Raw genomic sequence first — 7,043 nt, forward strand, 5'->3', positions numbered from 1 at the left:
TTGGCTTTAGTGCTGGGTAAATAATTCAACTCTATTGTAACTTGCTCCCTACACTTGTAAAACTTGTAATGTCACTAAGTATCATTTACTTGTCAAATATTATTTTGGTGAATGTGATTTTAAAAAGTTTTGAAAAAGAATATATTTTCAGGAGATTAAAGGTAGGTTATCATTGCCTTGAGAATGATAGCATTTTTAAACTACAGAACCAAGATTTACTGTAGTACCAGTAGTTTGAAGCATTAAGGATCTTCTCAATTAATGTTTTTCTGAATTATGATTGACCTGTAAGTAAAGTTTTCCTAGCCTTGGTAGACCAATTATGGATCTATCGTTCCCAGAACAATTTTTAGGCCTACTTATACTGGACTGAAATCTTTCAGTAATCATTAGGAGAGGGGTATTAAAAATAATTTTGTGACATTGTGATCTTGTTCACTCATATGGGCTGGGCATCTGTAAATTTAAAGTTGTAATTACTGTACTTTCTCTCAGATATTGTGATCTCATCTTTCATTTTAAGTTGTCTTGCATTTCACAATTGCTTACTGCTGCGGTCCTGAAATACTACAGGAAATGAGAAATTGAGATGGATTTTCAATTACTTTCTGTTGGCATGTTGCATGGGCCTAGGTGAGAAATCTTGCCCTTGTTATCTGATGATGCGGATAACTGGGACCTGGGATCCTAGGACCCTTGGGTCCTGCAGGAGAATAATACCTTGTAGACATCATATCAGGAAAATTTGTGTATAATCATTAGGAATGCTTCAGAAATATGGAGAAAATCAGTTTGGGACCAGTGAGTTAAAACAATAAACAGAGTAGCAGCGTAAAATCCCTTATAGATTAGAGGAAAACTATTTTTTTTTGCAATGTGAATTCAGAAGACCAAGAACATTAGAATGTATCACAAGTTTATACCAAAGATACTGCATTGATATTTTTATATTCTAATATGTATTCTAAACCTAATTATTTATATTCCAATTCCATTTATTGGGATAAATACCTATTTATTTGTCAAATTATCAATTAATTCTAGTAAGTTTCACTGTGTGAACTAAAATATCAGCACATATAAATATAAAATGTATAACTATATATAAGAAAAAAGCACACGTTTTGCAGTATTCTGTTGTGGTTAAAGTATCAAATTATTTAAAGTATTTAATGTATTATTTCATTAGCTCTACCTCAGTGTTTGGTAGAGTTGGACCTAAAGCTTTACCATTTGAAGATTTACAGCCTAGTGGCAAGAGGAAACACTTTGATTAAAACATTAACAATTTAAGGCCTAATATCGAGGAGAGACATATAGACTTCTCTTGTAACTCTGAAAATATTTGGTGATAGAAATGCAGTAGTGTAAATTCCTGCCTGGTTGGATGGTAGACTGGCCAGGACATTAGTTAATCATGCATATGAACAATTTTTTCACCTTCTTGGCTTTAGATACTTTTGAAATATTAGGTATAATAACCAATTATATTTTGATAAAATACCTTCTAGCCTAAACATTTCTATCTGAACGGTTCCTGTCTCTGTGATCCCTTGTAATTAAGATTAGTTTTGTTCCAGTAAGAAAATCTATGCTGTCAGCGTAAGATATTCTGGTTCGTCTGTTCCTAAATGGAAGACAGGTAAAGGGTCAGGTAGACATTTGTGCCAATAAGATCTCATATAGGAATTTTTAAGCTACAGAAGTTTAGAAGTAGCTCTTAAGCAAGGCTTACTTTGAATCCTTAGCTCCACAAAGCTAACTCAGCTGATAAATAAGTACTTGAAAAGCCATCACCTTTGGACCTAGCTTTAAATTCTTCAAAGTATGATGAAATCTAAAATGAAAAAGACTTAAAATACTCATTGACAAAAAAATTGCAAATGTGAGCAATCGAACAAACAATATAAGTTTTTTTCCAATATACACAGAATTTTAGAGAAGTAATATCAATAGCATTTTTAGGAACAATAAGTTTTCCTAGTTACAAATAGTCAACCAAGCATATATGCCTGTATAAAGATTGCATCATTAACTACTTAAATTTAGAGGATACTACATGCTTCAACAGCAAATCTACCCTAATTGCAATACAAAGTTTAACACGGCACTTGCACAAGGATGATATGAAAATTTGTGTAGTATTCCATATTTTTCATTCTTCATATGCAAGAAATGAAAAACAGTTATTAAAAATTGATTACAAAAATACAGTTGTAACGATACATGTAATTCATTGAATTGAAAATTAGTTTGACATCAGTGTATTAAATCATCACCTTAGAAAGGCCTTTACATAGCATAACCTTTACAAAACTTTTGAAATTAGATAACATTTTCAATTTATCCCAAAGAAATAAAATACTATAAGGACCTAGGGGAAAAAAAAGAATCTTAAACTATTTCTATATCGAATGCTATCTGAAATGACACATTTATTAATGAACCTATATATTATGAAACAATGTAGAATTAAAAGTATTATATCTAGGAGAGAATGAAATAGATTATGGATATTATACAAACAGAATACAGATTACTTTAAAATATCGTTTTTCAGACAAGCAACAGAAATATCTTTAGTTTCTGTATTACTCATTTCAACAGATAAGTTAAAATTATTTCTGATTATAAAAATCACAAACTCTGCAGAAATCATTATAGATGTATACAAACAAATCTTGAATACATTTTGACATCGAAGTTAGGCAATTCACTTGGAAGAATAGCATGGAATCCATGAATATTTAAAGTAAGATATTAATGTGGTTTTGTATTGTGAAAATATTTTGTATGGACACAAAGATGGATAGGCATTTTTGAAATTTAAGAAACTTAACCAAACCATTATGACTTAGGAGAAAAATTTTTGCAGCCTTCCACAACTTCAAAGAGGTGATACATACTTAACTTTTTGGCAATATTAAATGCAGCTTCTTCCAAGTTTTTCTTGACCGGGTTTGATATAATATTTCAATAGAAGCAGATCCAGCGTACCTTTGTTATTTCTATTTCCAGCAGCAAGATGCAAGGTTGTCAAGACTTCTTTAGTTTGGGCATTGGTATCTGCATCATGATGCAGTAAGAAAGAAGCCACTCTGGTATTATTCCACATATAAGCAGTATGTCTAAGTATCTACTGTAGGCTTCTGGATGAAGAGAGCTACACTCATCATCATCCCTAGTATTCACATGAGTGACCTTTTTGGAAAGTAGTCTCTGCACTGTAGTAAGCCGATTATTTTCAACAGCCCAATGAAGAAATTTGCTTGGACACTTCTCTATTTTTTTTCTAGCAAATGATACCATTCCTCACTTTTTCATCTAGTTCCTTTTCTTCATCAGAATTGCCTAACTAGAGACTTTGAGTACCAGTGGGAATGAGGTGTACATGTATTCCCCAATAGTTCACGTTGGTTGAAGTAGTCAGAAAAGTCCAGTGAATTTTCTACTTCTGTTTTTTCACCATGATTTTTTTCTCTTTTTCCATTTTTACTATTTGAAATTATTCTAACTGGAGAATAGGGAATGGATAGAGAGCAGAAGAAATAAATCCAAAAACAATCTTCACAGAAGCAAATTCTCAGAGCTATTTCATGACTTTGCAAAGGATAAAGTGGCTGAAGTTAGTATAAATTTAGAAGTATGAAAATGGGAGGGGGGACCAAGATGGCAACAGGGCAGTAGGGAAACGTCACAGCTCTCCCCAACCAAAAAGAGAGTTAGAGTTCCTAAGCTTAACCTCCCCAAGAGACCGACAAAAACAAAAAGATGAACACCCAGAGAAATACAGGAGGTGGAAAATAACAAAAAAGAAAGAGAGAAAAAGAATTTCAGAACAGAGAAGCACGAAGACTCCACCTCCAGTGCTTACTGGTGGCAAGCAGCGCAGCAGGGGCTGCTGGAGTCCCAGAGAAAAAGGAGGCTGCTTGCAGATCACCCACGCAGAAGGACTTAAGAAAAGAAGAAACAAAGAACTTCCACTCCTCTGGTCGAACCACTATTAAATAACCCCATGCTGCTGATCACATGTATGGTGTATATGTGTACACCATTATATGTTACAGATCGTGATAGACAATTTGCTCCAGGAAAGCTACAATGAGTTTGTGACTTTAAATGAGCATCATCATCCCAAAATACTGTGAAAATTGGCAAATTTTGTAATCACTTAATTACAAAAAAAAAAAACAAAAAAACCCAGAAAACTACAAGTGGAGCTATGGCTCAAGTGGTAGAGCATGAGCCTTGAGCTGAATTGCTCAGGGACAGCTGCCAGGCCTAGAGCTCAAGTCCCACGACTGACAAAAAAAAGAGAGAGAGAGATCTTTCATGTGATGGATTCTAACATATTTATAAAATTATGTTTTTATTGCTTTGTATCTCCCTCCCCCATGGTATAACCCCTGTTTTCACTATATATGAAGTTGATGTATGTGGAGGAGAAGGGAAAAAACAAATCGTTAAAACAGAGATACAGGAGGACCAATTTCAACAATGAGATGTACAAGTCTTTATGTCGAAAAAAGAACTTTACAACTTTGGTTGGGGGGACGGTTGGGAGGATACGAAGGGATGGGAAGGGGAAACAAAGGTAATGTGCTCATTATCTTACCCATGTAATTGTTAGTCCTCTGTGCAGTATTTTCACAATAAAAAGAAGTATGAAAATGACAAAAATGTAAAAAGATATTCATATATTTCATTATATAACCCAAACCAAAAAGCAAATGTTGTTTAGATGATTTCTTAAAACATAGTCTTTCAGAAGCTGGGAAGGGGGCTCAGTGGTAGAGTGCTTGCCTTGCATGCATGAGGTCCTGGGTTTGATTCCTCAGCACCATAGAAGAAGAAAAAGACAAAAGTGGTGATGTGGCTCAAGTGGTAGCACCATCTTTGAGCTGAAAAGCTGAGGGACAGCACTCAGGCTCCAGAGTTCAAGCCCCACAAAAACAAAAACCAAACCAAAAAACTAAACAAAACACAGCTCTCACATTTGTAGCCTCAATTCTGTAAAGACACTGCTTCAGCCTAGGACTAAGATTTTAAGTGTATACATTTATCAACACTTCTGATTCAGATTTCTACTTGAGAAAATTTTAAATCAATATTTTGTTCTTAATTTTTCTCTTTGTACATTCACATGCATCAATAAAAAATGGTGTGGACATCCCAGTAACATTCTCAAAGTACCTCCTGATGATGAGTTATGAAAAGTTGTATTCTATTACAAAAAGGAAAACAATGCTACAAATAAAGAAAGCCAATAATTAATTATTAATGTTTAATAAAATAAAAACCAAACACCAGTGTTTCCAGTTTTTGAAGTGTTCTACATATTAGATTTTCCTATTTACTCATATTCCTGTACATTTAAAACTGGCTAAGATTATGATTTCACAAGAGTTTTGTAGGCTACGGGTAGCCTTTAAAGTTACCCACTAAGGTTACTCTTTCTTTATGGCTCATCTCATCATTTGTATATGGCTTATATCATCATTTGTTTCTCACTAACATATAAAAGAAGCCCTCAAGTTTTAACAGAAACTGTGTAGTTAAAATCTTAACTCTTCTCTCTGTTTCTTTACACAGACTTTGTAACTTCTCATAGTAAAGTTTCTATAAACTCTGAAATGTACATACTTAGTAGTATATGTCTGCTACCATAAATCTTAAATACTTTATGGAAAAGTTTTATGACCTGCCGAACAGTCTTAATTTTGGCATATATAAGCAAATTCCCAAAATTAAACATATTTAAAACAATAAAATTTTTGACAAACCTTAGCACTTGCTACAGTGCTCATTATGACAGGTGCCATGTATAGAATAATTGAATTTCTACTCTTACACATCTCTTGAACAACAAATATCTGGAATTATTTTGTTTTTGACATATCTAACTTGACTTTATTCTTAAATGTGTGCTTACATAAGAAATATATGGTTCTAAAATTTCACGACAAGTCTTTTGAACTTATTTTTGTTGAATTTTCTAGTTTAGGAAAATCAATTCCACTTTATGTATAAAAAATGTTCTGTGCTCAGTTAGGCAACACATACACTAAAATTGGAAAAATGCAGAGAGAATTAGCATGAACCCTACGCAAAGATGACATGCAAATTCATGAAGATTTCCACATTTTTATAACAAGAGATGCTGGAGGGTATGTGGACAGAAGGGAACCCTACTCCATTCTTGGTGGGAGTGAAAACTTGTTCAAGCACTTGGAAAGAAGTATGGCGGTTCCTCAAAAGATTCCACATAGAGCTCCCCTATGACCCAGCAATCCCACTTTTGGGCATTCATTCAAATGATCAAACAAGACAATACTATAACTGCCAGCACAGCTATGTTTATTGCAGCATTATTTACCATAGCTAAGATAGGGAAACAAACCCGATGCCCCTCAGAAAATGAATGAATCAAGAAAATTTGGTGTGTGTGTGTGTGTTTGTATTTTCCTATCTATCTATCTATCTATCTTTCTATCTATCTATCTATCTATCTAACTACACATACATATATATGTATATATATTTGTATATATGTATATTTATATACATAAATATAAATATAGATTGGAATGTATATATATGTAAGGTATCCCTTACTTGCAATAAATAATATAAGCAGAAAACTGGGATAAGCAGAAAAGATCAAAAGCTATATGCATATTACTAAATAAGATGATGTTAAGCTAAATGAACCCCAAGATAAGGACAGAAGTGTTTTTTTTTTATTCTTTCTTACTGTTGTTTCTAACATATTTATAATGTACAATGTGATTTTTTTGTTTTTTATTTGGTCCTCCCGCACAGTATAAGCCCTGTTTTCACTGGATTTGATGTTGGTGCACCTACATCCTGAAAATACACTTCTCTAATTTGGGGAAGGAAAGGGAAAAATCAAAATGCTTAAATAGAGATAAAAGTTGAGCCATTGTAACAATGAGATGCACAAGACAACATGTTGGGGGATGTGGGGGTGTGGGGATGAGAAGTGTACTTGTGGAGGTGGAGGGGAAAGGATGGTGGGGGGA

General features: G+C 33.6%; 1 non-coding gene and 1 pseudogene across 1 annotated transcript; both read left to right on the top strand.

The window, feature by feature from the left end:
• Positions 1-2,059: 2,059 nt before the first annotated feature.
• Positions 2,060-2,156, top strand: LOC122124957 (annotated as a pseudogene).
• Positions 2,157-6,040: 3,884 nt separating this feature from the next.
• Positions 6,041-6,147, top strand: LOC122124949. Its single transcript, XR_006150699.1, has one exon. It is a non-coding gene; the product is annotated as a U6 spliceosomal RNA (small nuclear RNA).
• Positions 6,148-7,043: the final 896 nt, after the last annotated feature.

This window comes from Dipodomys spectabilis, unplaced genomic scaffold, assembly GCF_019054845.1.
Source record: "Dipodomys spectabilis isolate Male_0828 unplaced genomic scaffold, ASM1905484v1 ptg000255l, whole genome shotgun sequence".
Lineage (NCBI taxonomy): Eukaryota > Metazoa > Chordata > Mammalia > Rodentia > Heteromyidae > Dipodomys > Dipodomys spectabilis.